Source organism: Elephantulus edwardii, unplaced genomic scaffold (assembly GCF_000299155.1).
Source record: "Elephantulus edwardii isolate Elephantulus edwardi_28Jun2011 unplaced genomic scaffold, EleEdw1.0 scaffold00087, whole genome shotgun sequence".
NCBI lineage: Eukaryota > Metazoa > Chordata > Mammalia > Macroscelidea > Macroscelididae > Elephantulus > Elephantulus edwardii.
This window is the reverse complement of record NW_006399837.1, coordinates 5,749,330-5,764,147: the sequence shown is the minus strand read 5'-3', so window position 1 is coordinate 5,764,147 and position 14,818 is coordinate 5,749,330.

Below are 14,818 nucleotides of genomic sequence, written 5' to 3'. Positions count from 1 at the left end.
TTATTCCTCTTTGGCTCTGGTTATAGGTAAATAAATTTTAGTGATAGTTGCATGGATATTATTCTGTCACTCACAATATTGTATTTCAAGATGGATCTAGAAATGGCCTTTTTAACTATGAAAGTGACCCTGTTTTTTTCTCACCTTTTCATCTCCACCGTAACAGATCATATGATCGTGGGATTCAAAATGTCCCATGCCAATCCATTTCATTTCACTAATACCCAATATGTCAGTATTTATGCGTTCCATTTCTTTCTTCACCAAGTCCAGTTTTTCTACATTCATGCTTCTCACATTGCACATACCAATTGTTAATTCCTTCTAACAACTGTTTCTCCTCCTTTGTGCATCCAAATTTGAAGGCTCAACTTCAGTGACAATTCAGGTTGGCAGCAGGATATAATTCTTCAATCCAAACAGCTTCTCAATCATTTTCAATTTTTCAGGCCCTTTGAACTTTTAGTGTCATGGCTAGGTCAGTGGTACAAAATTTCCTTAGTTCTACCAGTTATGACGTCTTCTCTCTAGCAAGCACAGGTGAAGTCCTCTGGCTTCGGTTTGGGGGACCAACAGTGCTAAATCAGCTTTGTCTCATGTCAGTCTCTGATTCTCTGCTGGGACTACTGTAGATCGTGGTCTGACTGGTGAAAGAATCTCTAGCTTCAGATCAGTGCACTTCCCTCTCTGCTTCCTCTCCCTTGTTGGTAGTAGGATTCCCATCATTGCTGCTAAACTTGCCCAATTTAAACTTGATGACATGGAAGAAAATTGGACAATCCCATAATGATCAGATTATATATATCTCAGTTCAAGTTCTTTCCGAGTCATAGGATGAAAGTCAAAGCCAATGACTAGAAAAGTCATTTTAAACCATAAACCAAGGACTAGTACAGTCTGCCATCAATGAAGATGCCATAGTCTTTTAAGAAGACTCAACAGTCTTATATTGAACATTGCCTTGTTCAAGGACCCTTTCCTCATTCCCTTCAGGATGCATTGTTAGTTCAAATCCCATACCAGTATCTCTGAAGGTCATAGAATTACATTAGTTTTATTGGTATTACTTGGAGGCAGGATCACAGGGATAAAATAACACAAAAGTTGGAATTACATTTGGAAAATTTCCAGTGAGTTCTTATTAACTTTACCTCTGAATATTTTCAGAAAGAAGAGCATTATCACATTTTTTTTTAAAATCCACAATGTTTTTAAAGAACTCCAAGTAGGAGGTAATGCTTTCTTTCATTTTGCATGGAAATGTGTTCCCATAAACTTTTAATAATCAGTCTATGATTTGTATAGACTAGCCCATAAATCTATTTTCTGTTGCCGTTCACATATGCTGAACTCACATTTCCAGAGTTTGGGTCAGGGCTTGATTTATTAGTAATTATTAACTAAATGTTAGCCGAATGAATGAATGAAATAAACAAATTTCAAAAGCCTTTCCACTCTTAATCAACCACATTCCATCATAGCCTTTAGCTGTCCTCTATATGGACATGAAGAAAGTCTGATCTTTAATTTTCAAAACAAAAGATCTATACTGACAAAGATCTCTATTTTTCTCATTGATGTATCTCAAGTATGTAGAACAGTGCCAGCATATTTTAGGCATTCAGTAATTACTTTGCACAAGTAAATAACAAAATGCCATTTGTCTTTACATCTATTCTTTATTTACTAATGGTACAATATACATAAACTCAATATTTTTCAGAGAGGTTACATGAAAATTAAATGTTTAGCTCCTAGAAATCTGACTGAGGCAATTTATACTCAAAGGCTAAATGTTGCAATAACTAATAATTCTTCCTCTGGAGTTTCTGAGTTCAAGTTGAGCAGCTGAAAGCTATATTATTTTTACACTCAATATAAATGTCTTCTTAGCACAAGAATTAGCATAATATTTTTGGCTGTTGGAATATTAAATGGTCTTGGGGAAAAGTTTTAAGAAGCTTGCATAAAATTGCTATTGAAGAGATTTTCAATTAAGTTGTTAATTGTAAACAAACCAACAAAATAAATTCCTTTTAGAATAACAGGCTTTTAAAAAAAAATGAGTGCCCTAGAAAATTGTATACTTTGCTTAATTGGACAGCAAAATTATATAATTCATTATATTTTTCTTTTTTTGTTTGTTTGCCTGGCTGCCAGAAAACTCAGATCCTTAGTCAATACTCAGTTGCAGAAATTATTGCAAGTACCGTGTCTGACGTTAAGTGCTCATATATTGTTCCAAACACAGGACTTCTGATCCTTAGCTTGTATTTTAGAGATCTATTTGCATATATGTCTTGATCATTAGCATAAATTAGTTTCATTACTTTTTTCCATTTGTTTCTTGAGGATGTTTTGATGTGCTGTTGCTGTTCTGCTACCTTTTGATTAAGCTGTCTCCTATATTGTATATTAAGTTTTACAATAAATAAAAAGTCCCCACCTCCCTTTCTTTCCATCTTGTGCCTTTCCTCTGGCTTGATGTTCTTCTTCAGGGATTTGATTTTCTCACTTGATCCATCCTCCTTTCCCCCCTCACTTGATCATCAAATAAATTGATTCAAAATAAAGCCAGTAGTTTGATATCAATCATTTCCCAAGTCACAATGCCACCTCCTACCTTTCAAGACAATTGCTTTATATATTTTCTGTTTCTCATAAAATCCTTCCCATTTCTCAGTACGTTTGGTGGCGACCTTGCCTCTTATTTCACTAAGAAAATAGAAGCCATCAAAAGGGCTGTAGCCTCTGACCACAAACTTCACCAATCCTCCTGCACAGGCACCATTACTAACTAATCTCCTTCTCTCTGGAGACTAAGGTACATCTGATACAGGCCGTGGTCTTTGCAATCACTTGTTATGCATCAGATAGTTGGACAATGACCAAGGAGAATACAAGGAGAATTGATGCCTTTGAGCTGTGGTGCTGGAGAAGAGTATTGAGAATACCATGGACTGCTAGGAAAACAAACAGATTTGTCCTGGAAAGGGTTAAACTGGGTGGCTCCTTGAAGGCAAGTATTCTGAGGCTTTGTCTAACATACTTTGGACATGTTGTGAGGCGAGACTGGTCCTTGGAGAAGGACATCATGCTTGGGAGGGTGGAGGGACAGCGCAGGAGGGGAAGGCCCTCTATGAGGTTGATTGATTCGGTGACTGGGGTAATCGGGATGGGAGTGTCAGAGACAGTGCGATTGGCACAGGACAGAGCAGAGTTTAGGGCTGTTGTACGTAGGGTCGTTATGAGTCGCAAGCGACTCGATGGCACAAAAAACAACAACAACATCAAAGTTATGAATTAGCAAGGTTGAAAATTCTTCACCTTCACTCTCATTTATCAGTGTTCAGAGATGTCTATATTTTTCTAGATAATACCAAAAAATCCAAAATCAACAACATGCTAGTCAGTCAACATTGGTTGCTTTTACAGAGTATGTTCAATAAGGTTCACACACAAATTAAGATATGGGAACTGTGGAATGCTTTGAGAGATTATAGGTGAATAAGTCATAACCAATTATGATTAATTCATGCCCCTAAACTGAGTTTATTGTATCACATAGTGGGGTGAATACTTAGAGTTTTGGAAACAGTGAAGTCAATGCTAAGTGACAGTCATATTAATCCAATACACTAGACTTCAAAATTTATTCTTCACAAGCCAACAATAAAACATAATTTGCTTAGCAGAGGAACCAAGGCTTGAAATGGACTATTATAAATAACAGCAGCTGTGAACTATTGGCTTAATACGTAACTACCCTCAAAAAAGGCTTGGAAAATACGCTTAAAATTAAGTGTTGGAGAGAGGTCCACAGTCTTATAATCCATTAATTGTGTTTGTAAAGCTTTTTCAGGCATAATTATAGTTCTTTGTTGCGTGCCATCAAATCAACTGCACATCATAGCACTTCTAGGATACCTCGTACCATTTCCATCATCTCTGATATACTTGAGTCCGTTGTTAACAATCAATGTATTAATCCGTCTTGTTCAGGGTGTCTCTCTCTTTCCTGACCCTCAACCTTTCCAAGCAAGATGTCGTTTTTTCAGGACCAGTTCCTCCTAACATGCCCAAAATATATGAAACAAAGCTTCATTATCCTTGCCTCCAAGGAGCAGCCTGGTTGCACTTTCCCTAAGACATATTGGTATGTTCTTTTGGCAGATCATGGCATATTTACTCTTATTTAACACCACAACTCAAAGGCATTGCTCCTTCTTCCGTCATCCTTGGTCACTGATGCAGCAGTTGTAGCAGATCCTTTGTTTTGCCTTCATCTTCCCTCTGGAACATTCTACCATATCACCCACTCCCAGTCAACAATCAACCGGGGTGTGTGTTCTGATTGTGTTCCTACTGAAAACACTGCGCAGTACCTTTTCCCAGGTTTCCTTTCCATGTGGCTGGAAGGTCACAAAAGACTGGACTCTGCTTGCCATTCCTCTTCTCTCCCAACCCCTTACCCAACCCATCTTTGCACACATCTCCTTAACTCTGTATCTCCTTATGACATAAGGAAAATAATAATCTCAGTAGTTATTTCCATACATAGTGTCCCCATAGAAAAATAACACAAGCGGTTAGCTTTGAAGAACAGAATTTTCTTTTCTTACAGTAGTAGAGACTTACGGGACCAAATGAGATGAGAATGGGTGCATTTAGGGTGGTCTGACTATAGGCTGGGAGTTTAAATCAGAATATCAGCCATGTCTCTTTCTTCTGAGATTTAGGAGCAAGGAATAGTCCTCTCTCTGTTCTGGTGGCTGCTAGTAATCCTGGGCATCCCTTTGCTGCTTTTTAGATGAATATGTTTCCATGGTTACATAGCATTAGTCTCCCCTTTGTTATGCTCTGTCTCTAGTCTTCTCTCTTCTAGGACTCAGAAAGGATCAAGGTTGGGATTAGGACCCATCCTACTCCATAATAATTTTATTTATTTAACTAAAAACAACTACTTAAATACAAGTCCTGTGACTCTAAACCAGGTTACATTTACTAATGCATGGTATTATAACTTTAACATAGCAAAACTATGATGGGGGAAGACGGGACAAGTTGAGTTCATGGGGAAAATAAAACAAAGAAAGAAGATTCCCAGACCTATCTTTGGCTTACAGGTAATGTTTGTTCTCTGTGGTTGCGCTTCAACTCAGGGAAGGGCTACATGTGTGGTCACCAAATAAGAATATGAAGCACCTGGTAATTGTTTGAGTTATTATGATCTCACAAAGTCTCCCAAGTTGTTATTGTTGTTATGTGCCATCGAGTTGTTTGCGACTCATAGCGACCCTATGTACAAGAGCCCTAAACGCTGTCCATCCTCTTAAAATAGGAAAAAAAATAATAAGAGCAATGCTGATCAAAAGCCCGAGATGGAAGTTAAAATTAAGGTAGGAATTATTGTATCAAACCCATTGGAAACAATACCCTCTAAAAGGGGATGAAGGTTAGGACTTCAGAAACTTACAGACTCCTGGGTTGCAAAGACTTGATTACACTGGTTTTGCCAACTCCTGAAGCTCACTGTCTTGTGCCGACCCAAGCAGAGCCGTGAATCTGCAGATTTCCTGCATCCTCAACACCGTCTCTGAATTGCTATGTGCAGGATATATAAGCCACTCAAGTGCAAAATTATAAATCTTTTTAAGATTTTTCTGGAGGTTAAAGTGAAGGGACAGTGAATTTAAGAGCAACTCTCTAAACCTATTTAACATTTTAAAGCCACTGTAAATTATCTAAATCTCCTGTAATTAATAGGCTTTCTTACAGTTTTATGCACTCCCAACTTGGCCTTTCAAGTTCTTACTAAAGGAGAGTAAACTTCTCTCTTTTAAGAAGATAAAATTAAAACTTTGAAAGCGACATGCCTGAGGGTGTTTCTATTGTCATTTGCCATTGGCTCAGATTCACGCAACAACAGAGTGAAACATCACCTGGTCCTGTGCTTATTAAGAAGCCATCACTGCTACTGTTTTGTGCTGTCTAGTCAACTATGACTTCTGAATAAGGTCTGCACCTTGCCATCCTGGCGCTCTGTGCTGTCCTCATCCCTATTGTTAGAGTCACTGTGTCAATCCTCCTTCCTGAGGGGCTTCCTCTCTTTCTCTGACCTTCTATCTTTCCCAAAATAATGTCTTTTTTCAAGGACTGATGACTCCTTACAACACACCCAAAGTATGTGAGATGAAGTTCCACCACGCTTAACTCCGCTGCATTTTACTTCCTTTGAAAACCCGCCGGAGGGTCAAGGCCTGTTGTACTTTTTCCAAGACAGACTTGCTTGTTCTGTTGGCTGTCCAAAAGATAGGTGGTATTTCTTGCCAACACTGCAATCCATCATTGTTGCTATTGTTTTTAAGTGCCGTCGAGTTGTAGGTGACTCATAGCGACCCTATGAACGAGAGACCTGACCACATGTATAACTTTCATCATTTCTCCACGTTCATAGAGTTTCCAGAGGCAAACTATTTTGGAAGTGGATGCCACTCATACTTCCCAGCTTGTTTTATCGGGGAGCTCCACCAAACACTGTCCACCACTTGTTGTTGTTGCTGTTATGTGCTGTCAAGTCACTTGTGACTAATAGCGACCCTATGTACAAAAGTCCTAAACCCTTTTCTAATCGTGTGCTGATTGCACTGCCTCCCACACACCCATCCCGATTATCCAAGTCACTGAATCAATACACCCCATAGAGAGTCTTCCCCTCCTTTGCTGTACCTCCAACCCTCCCAAGCATGATGCCCCTCTCCAAGGGCCAGTCTCTCCTTACAACATGACCAAAGTATGTCAGATGAAGCCTCAGAATCCTTGCCTCCAAGGAGCAGCCCGGTTTAACCCTCTCCAGGATGAATCTGTTTGTTTTCCTAGCAGTCCGTGGTACATTCAGTACTCTTCTCCAACACCACAGCTCAAAGGCATCAATTCTTCTTCTATCCTCCCTAGTCATTGTTCAACATAAATATGTATGTATGTCCACCACTAGAATGTTCAAATCCATTGTTGTAATCTCAGTGTATTTTCAGTGGCTTACAACTTGTAGTTCACTATCAGATAATAGTCTCTTATGATTGTTAAAGTTGTTTGGGATTTGTTTTTGTTTTTGTTTTGCTTATTTCTGAAAAGGCTCTCCAAGCTTTTCTCTCTGCCTTAGGATGAAAGCTCAGCTGAAAATACCCACCATGGAGGACTCTGTGGGTATCTGAAATATCATTGGCATAGCTTTCCACCTCATAGCAATATGCAAGCAACAACAAAGAAACAAATTCCTAAAGCATCAAATTGGGCAGTAAAAAAAATACTAAATTAATTAAAGCAAATACTCATAATACATTTTTACTTTAGAGATTATAATTTTCAGATCAGAAAAACTGTAGGAAGTAAGTTCTGTCCATGATTTTAACTCAAAGCCTAGGGAAGATACTGCAGCCTTCAATATGGATTGAGGCTCAATATCAAGAAGACAAAGATTTTCACCACTGGGCCAAATGACAGCATCAGGATGGATGGTGAAGAGATTGAAATTGTTCACAGATTTATTTTGCTTGGCTCCACAGTCAACACTCTTGGCACCAGCAGCCAGGAAATTAAAAGAGGTATTGTGAGGGAAAGTCTGCTGTTAGGGACATCTCCAGAATACTGAAGAGCAATGGTGTCACTCTGGAGACTAAGGTACAGGCCATGGTCTTTGCAATCACTTGCTATGCATCAGAGAGCTAGACAATGACTAGAGAGGATAGAAGGAGAAATGATGCCTGGAGAAATGGTGCTGGAGAAGAGTACTGAATGCACCATGGACTGCTAAGCAAACAAACAGGTTTGTCGGAGAGGGTTAAACCAAGCTGCTCCTTGTAGGCAAGGATTCTGAAGCTTCGTCTGACATACTTTGGACATGTTTTGCAAGGAGGGACCAGTCCTTGGAGAGGGATGTCAAGCTTGGGATGGTGGAAGGACAGCTCAGGAGAAGAAGACTCTCTATGGGGTGGATTGATTCAGTGTCTGGAATAGTGGGGGTGGAGGTGTCAGAGACAGTGAGATTGGCACAGGACAGAGCAGGGTTTAGGGCTGTTGTACATAGGGTCGCTATGAGTCATATGTGACTCGACGGCACATAACAACAACAACAACACTGAATTATAGCTCCTGTTGTGATACTTGGTCCACCCATGTCCCAAGACCTACACTATGGTTGAATCATTGTTGTTATGTTGTGATTGTTGTTTTCTACAGTGGTGTTGTTAGATGTCCTCAAGCCAGGTCAACTCCAACTCATAACAAACGAAGCTCTGCCTGATCATGAGGCATCCTCGAAATCTCTCTGTTCATTCATTGTTGCAGCCTCTCTGTCAGTCAGTCTCACACAGGGTTTTCCTCTTTGCCGTTGACCTTCTACTTGTACTAAGGAATTGCACTGCGGATGCAAAAGTACATTGTTTGAATCTACCAGCAATTCCACAGGAGAAAGATGGATAATCTCCTCCCACCCCTGAAAACCTTCTGGAGAGTCAGCTATGATTCAGCGCCTACTCGACAGTACACAACAGCTGCTGTGTCCAGCGTGATGTCTGTCTCTGGGATCTGATCCCTCTTGATAACATGCCCAAAGTATATGAGCTGTTGTTGTGGTTGTGGTATCCGCACCCCATAAAGGATATATTGTTGTGTGCCATCGAGTCAACCCGTGACTCATAGCGCCCCTCATATGCACATTAGCTCTAAACCCTGCTCTATCCTAAGCCAATATCACTCTCTGACACACTCACCACCTTTATTACTCCAGTTACTGTGTCAATTCATCTAATCTGAGGTCTTCTATTGTGTTGTCCCTCTACCCTTCCAAACATGACATCCTTCTCCAAGGACTGGTCCTTCCTGCAAACAAGCCCAAAGTATGTGAGATGAAACCTCAAAGTTCTTGCATCCAAGGAGCAGCCTGGTTTCATCCTCTCCTGGATGGACCTGTTTATTGTTCCCTTAGCAGTCTGTGATACAGTCAGTACTCTTCTCTGTGTGTACCGTCAAATCAGATCTGACTCGTACAGGAGGAGATTGCCCCTCCTTCTCCAGCAGAGCATCTGGTGGATTTGAACCGCATACCCTTGGGATTGCAGTGCATCTTTTTGCCACTAGACCACCAGAGCTCTCACTATCCTCATTTCTACAGAGCATTCTTGTTGCACTTCTTCCAAGACTGTTTTGTTCTTTTAGCAGTTCATGTTCATATTCTTTGCCAACATTACAATTCAAAAGCATCAATCCTCCTTCAGTCTTCTTTATCCATTGTTCAACTTTCACATGCATGAGGCAATTGAAAATACTCGAGCCAGTTGCATCTTTCTCCTTAAACTAATATGCTTGGTCTTTAGCTCTATAAAGATGTCCTTGAAAGTAGACTTGCCGAAGTAATACTTCTTTACATTTCTTTCTTGACTGCTTCATTTATGAGAATTGACTGTAGATCCACGTAAACTAAAATCCTTGACAACTTCAATCTTTTCTCTATTTAGCAGGATATTGTTTATTGGTACCTGAGTGGTGAGGATTTTTTGGTGAGGAGCTTTATTTCCTTTATGTAAAGATATAATTCATACTGACAACTGTAGGATTAGCATTTCATTAGCAAGTACTTTGCATCTACTTTATTTTATGAAAGCCAAGTTGTGTTATCCAGAGCCCGAAGGTTGTTGATGAGCCTTCCTCCAATTGTGATGCCACTGTCTTTTTCACATTACCCTGATTCTCAGATTGTTTGCTTCCTGGGAGACGGGAGCAAAGCAGAGCTCTCCTGGCTCATTTACAAGACTGAACATTTTATAAGATCCACAGATTTATTCTTCTGTCCTTTGCCCAGAATCTCATTGCACCTGACATTTCAGTAGATTTAAAAACCTTGAGGGAGACCAAATGATTTTTCTAGCTGATATTTACTTCCAAAAAGTCAAGGCTGTGTTTGTGCTCCCTTATTGCGGCACACTAAATAATAGCCTTGTGAAAAACAGTAAAATCAGATAGGAAAATATGACACTTAGTCAATGTTGTGCCAGGAACCTGGCAGTGCAGAAACCCAGAGCCACAGAAGTACATCTGCTTTGCTTTTTAACCCAGGATGGGCTGAAAGCAAGAGCCATTTTTTTAAGTGGTCATCTCCTGAGGTTAGAGCCAAGGCCAGGCAAGGATGACAAAGGTGTGACCATTAGGAATGTTGCTGTTGTGTGCTGTGGAGTCATAGCTAACCCTTCAGAAGGTTTTCAGAGGAAGTAAACTGCAGATTGCCCACCTTTCTCCCATAGAGCAGCTAGTAGGTTCAAATAGTGTGCTTTTGGAATTACCAGATTCGTACCAATAAGCCACCAGAGGAAAAATGGAAGGTATTTGGTAAATCTGCTGTCAGGGACCTCTCCAGAGTACTGAAGAGCAATGACGTCAGTCTGGAGACTAAGGTGTGCCTGATTCAGGCCATGGTCTTAGCAATTTCTTGCTATAAAACATAAAGCTGGACAGTGACTAAGGATGACAGAAGAATCTATACCTTTGAGTTGTGGTTCCGGAGAAGAGTATTGAATGAATATACCATGGACTGCCAAGAAAACAAACAGATCTATCCTAGAGAGGGTATAACCAAATTGCTCCCTGGAGGCAAGGATTTTAAGGCTCTATATCATATGCTTTGGGCACACGGACATGAGGGACTAATCCTTGGAGAAGGACATCATGCTTTTCAAGATGGAAGGACAGCGCAGGAGAGCGAGCCCCTGAAAGAGATGGGTTGCCACTGTAAAAGGGGTAATGGGGACAGGTGGGTCAGAGGCTGTGAGATTGGCCCTAGACGGGGGAGAGTTCAGAGCTACTATACATAGGGTCACTATGGGTCATGAGGCAATATGAGGGCCCATAACAGCAACAATGTACAGGAAGTCCAGGTACCTCAGGTTGTAGGTCAAATGACCTGGGGTTTGACTTCTACCTCCAACAGTCCCTGCTCTGTGACTCTGAATAGTTGCTTAACCTCTCTAAGCCTTATTTTCTTCATCTAAGAATATCGTTAGTGCTTACCACATAACATGATTATCATAGAGAAATGAGAAAATCTTTGCACATAATAAACACTCAAAATGCATGTTATTATCTCTAAAATGAAAAAGATGTTAATATATATATTTATCAATGTCCTCGTGTAGGCTCATGGCAGCAATTAAAGGAAGCAAGGAGTGATATCATATTACTTCTCTCAATTTCAAGGTCAGTGCTATAAGGATGAACCACATCTATTTAGCCTTACAATTCACTGAGCCTCACAGTTAGAGACAAACATTAAGTTTAATGACCTGTTGGTCTGTCCTTTTAAATTTAAAAATGCATACATTTATGTTATTCAAAAGATAATCTAATAAAATGAATGGCCAGTGTAGCATTGCAGTTAGTCAGGCTAATCAAGGAATCTATTCTATTATGACTAGACTGGTTCCCATTTCATTAGAAGTGCTTGGCCTGTCAGATCATTAAAACTAAATGCTAGAGCCACTTCATAGAAATCATAAAGGACACTCATTTGATATTGGCAAGCACAGGCTTGGAACATCTGGGAATGTTACTAATTTAAACCCCAATTCTATTTTTGTTCTTAATTTTTTTATTGGTTTGTATACAATAATTTGTTTACATTGTGTTTCATTCATGTACATTGTTGTTGTTGATTGCCGTCGAGTTGAGCACGACCCTTAGCCATCCTATGATCAAAAGACCTGAAGCCTTTCTATAACTATCTTCGTTTCTCAAAGTTCATAGAGTTCACAGAGGCATGTTGTTTAGGAAGTGGATGCCACCCCTGCTTCCAAACCTATCTTAAACTGGTAACAGTTATGCCATATGACACCCCAATGGCAAAAGGTTCAGAATCACAGCAACCCCAGGTTACCCTAGTACAGCATATTGACAGAAGAGTGCTGTTCTGTTTAGAAGAATGTTCCTCCAAATATAATAACAACCAAGTTTTAAATACAAAGGTCCTCCCCAAGGTCTTGTTGACTCGAAACAAGAAGCTTAAGTAAAAAACAACCAATTTAGTATGTCGTTGTTGTTATGTGCTGTTGAGTCACCTGCGATGCATAGCGTCCGTATGTACATTGTAAGTTTGTGTTCTTTTACATCAGTAAATGGAAGATAAGAACATTTCCCCTGTGTACCTCTCTAAGGTTAGGATGGTAAAACTTCAAACCATATAACCTGGGCATGTTGTCATGAGACACTAGTTCTGAGAAAGAGGTATGTTGAGGAAAGCAGAAGGTCAGTCATGAGAAGAAGACATTCAACAAGATGGGTTGATGTAGTGAGTACAACATAGGAGTTGGCAGAGGTCGTGAGGATGGCACAGGGCAAACTTTCCATCTGTTGTTCATCTGGGGTCTCTTTGAGTCATAACTGGCTTAATGGAACCTAATAACAACGTCTTAGAGATTTTGCTTGTTATTATCTCAAATGAGAATATACACATAAAAGCCTTTAGAATTTACAACACATACCAATAATGCAAAATCTTGTCACACAAGAAATAAAAATTCAGATAAAAGACAAAACAGTCCAATGCTAAACCAATTATTTCATTATAGCCTAGTCTCCCAGTGCAACTCACAGCATAATAAATAAGCAATCATTGTCTTTAACAATATGTAAGAGCACACCTTGGAGATCATTAAGAATTTTGTTTGTTCCCTAGGGCTTGTGTGATGAACTACGACAACCTGAGTGGTTTCAAACAACAATATTAAGTCCCCAGACACGGAAGTCCGCTGACCTATAACAAGTTACCACGTTCTCTCTAATAAAATGTTGAATTTTCCAATAGGCAAGGTAAACATGGGCTTACTTTTTTTCTTACTTACTAATCTGTAGGGAACAATTTCATACTTTCTCATATCATTAAAGATTCTTCTTAGGTATGGCTGATATATGTCTCTCTCCAAACCCTACGCTCCTGTAAAATCAAAGGTTCTTTTCAAATTTACTATTTTTGATGGAGACAAATTACCCATAAATAAGGGCAATGGTGGTCTTATTTAGGTTTGCTTATTAATCTGTAGTAAATAGTTTTACATGGTTTTGATGTTTGTTGTTTTGATGGGGCATGTATGTGCACACACGTGTGTGTGTGTGTGTGTGTGTGTGTGTGTGTGTAAAAACATGAAATTGTTCACTGCAGATTAGTAGTGAAGTACACATAAATTCATGTTTATGCTGTTCTATGAATAACTCACCCACAGTGATGCTACAAAATAGACAAAGCAAAGGAGAAAGCAAGTTCAAGGAAACATACTCTTTGTTCTTGTGTGTCGATTTGGAACCTACACATAGCTGACCCTCTGGCAAATTTTAAGAGGCCGTTACTTGCATGGGAGGAGATTGTCCATCCTTCTTCTGTGGAGCAGCTGGTGGATTCAAACTGTGAGCCTTCTGTATTACAGCGCAGCTTCTTGCCACTAGGCTACTTTTCCTCCTGTCTTGTTCTTAATGTCTATTAACACTATGAGATTTCAAATGTCGAGTGAATTTACCTTTTCAGTGGAAATGCACCACTTGGAGAAAAACAGAAGACCATGGATGTGTTGAATCTCTAGAATGTTCCTCATTGAGGTTGAAATTTTTATGGTAGGCCTTACATACAAAGGAGTATAACTGAGGAAATTCATTTTCCCCATTCTTCGGGGAATCTGTACACCAATTAAACTGGAGCCAATGATAAGAGGAAAAGAAAATCTTCCATTTACTCTTTGAAAAACCCAAACAAATAGAATTCCTGGCCAGAAGTGGTGTTACAGTAGGAGGTACAGGAAAAGCAAATTTATACTCACATAAGCACCTTATTTCATGTAGGTAGAAACTTGGTATCATTTGAAATTTAGGCCACCAGTATTTACCAGTAGATGAAAAGTGATTTCCAAAATTTAATTTCCTAATAAAACATCATCACCTTTCTTGTGGGGTGCCATGCTGAAATCAAAGAGCAGGAATGCATGAAGGAATACCAAAGAAACACTCTTAACAGAATATTATTTACCTGTAATCAACAGAAGGATGGATGAATAAAACAAAAACTCACTTCTGGAAATGTCACAAAACATGTGTGACATATACACAGGTACACTATGATTTATTGAATATAATTTCTGCAGCATTGTTTATAAAGGAGTGGTTTTCTGGCAGAAAACCAAAAACAAAAACCAGACCTCTTTCCTTCATATATGCTCCCCTAACTCCAAAATTCATTAAAGTCTTTGTCAAAGACCTTTTGACAAGGTCTGGCCTATAAATTCTGTTTGAAACGGCTTCTCTTTCTATCTTTCCATCAGTTCACCCCTACCCTCCCAATAACCACTAGGCTTTTGGGGTTGGGAGTGTCAGAGACAGTGCGATTGGCACAGGACAGAGCGGAGTTTAGAGCTGTTGTACATAGGGTCGCTATGAGTTGCAGGCGACTCGACGGCACATAACAACAACAACAGCACTGCATTATACGCAAATTTACTATACAACAAATGAGGGCAATGAGGGCAGAACTATTCTAATACTGATGAGGGAAGATTTGCTGTTGATGTTCAGCAGTACAACTCAAGTATTCATCTAGCAGATCCTGAGTTTGTTTTTACATAAAAGGGTGGAAGGAGAGAAGAGATCACTGTCTTCCCAGGGTGACTTTCTTGCACTGGGATGAGAGCATGCATCTCTCTCCTGAGCCCCACGTCAGCCCAGCCCCTGCATTCTCACATGTATTTTAAAGCTTTGTGCCCTGAATACTCTGCTTGATTGTAATTGCAAT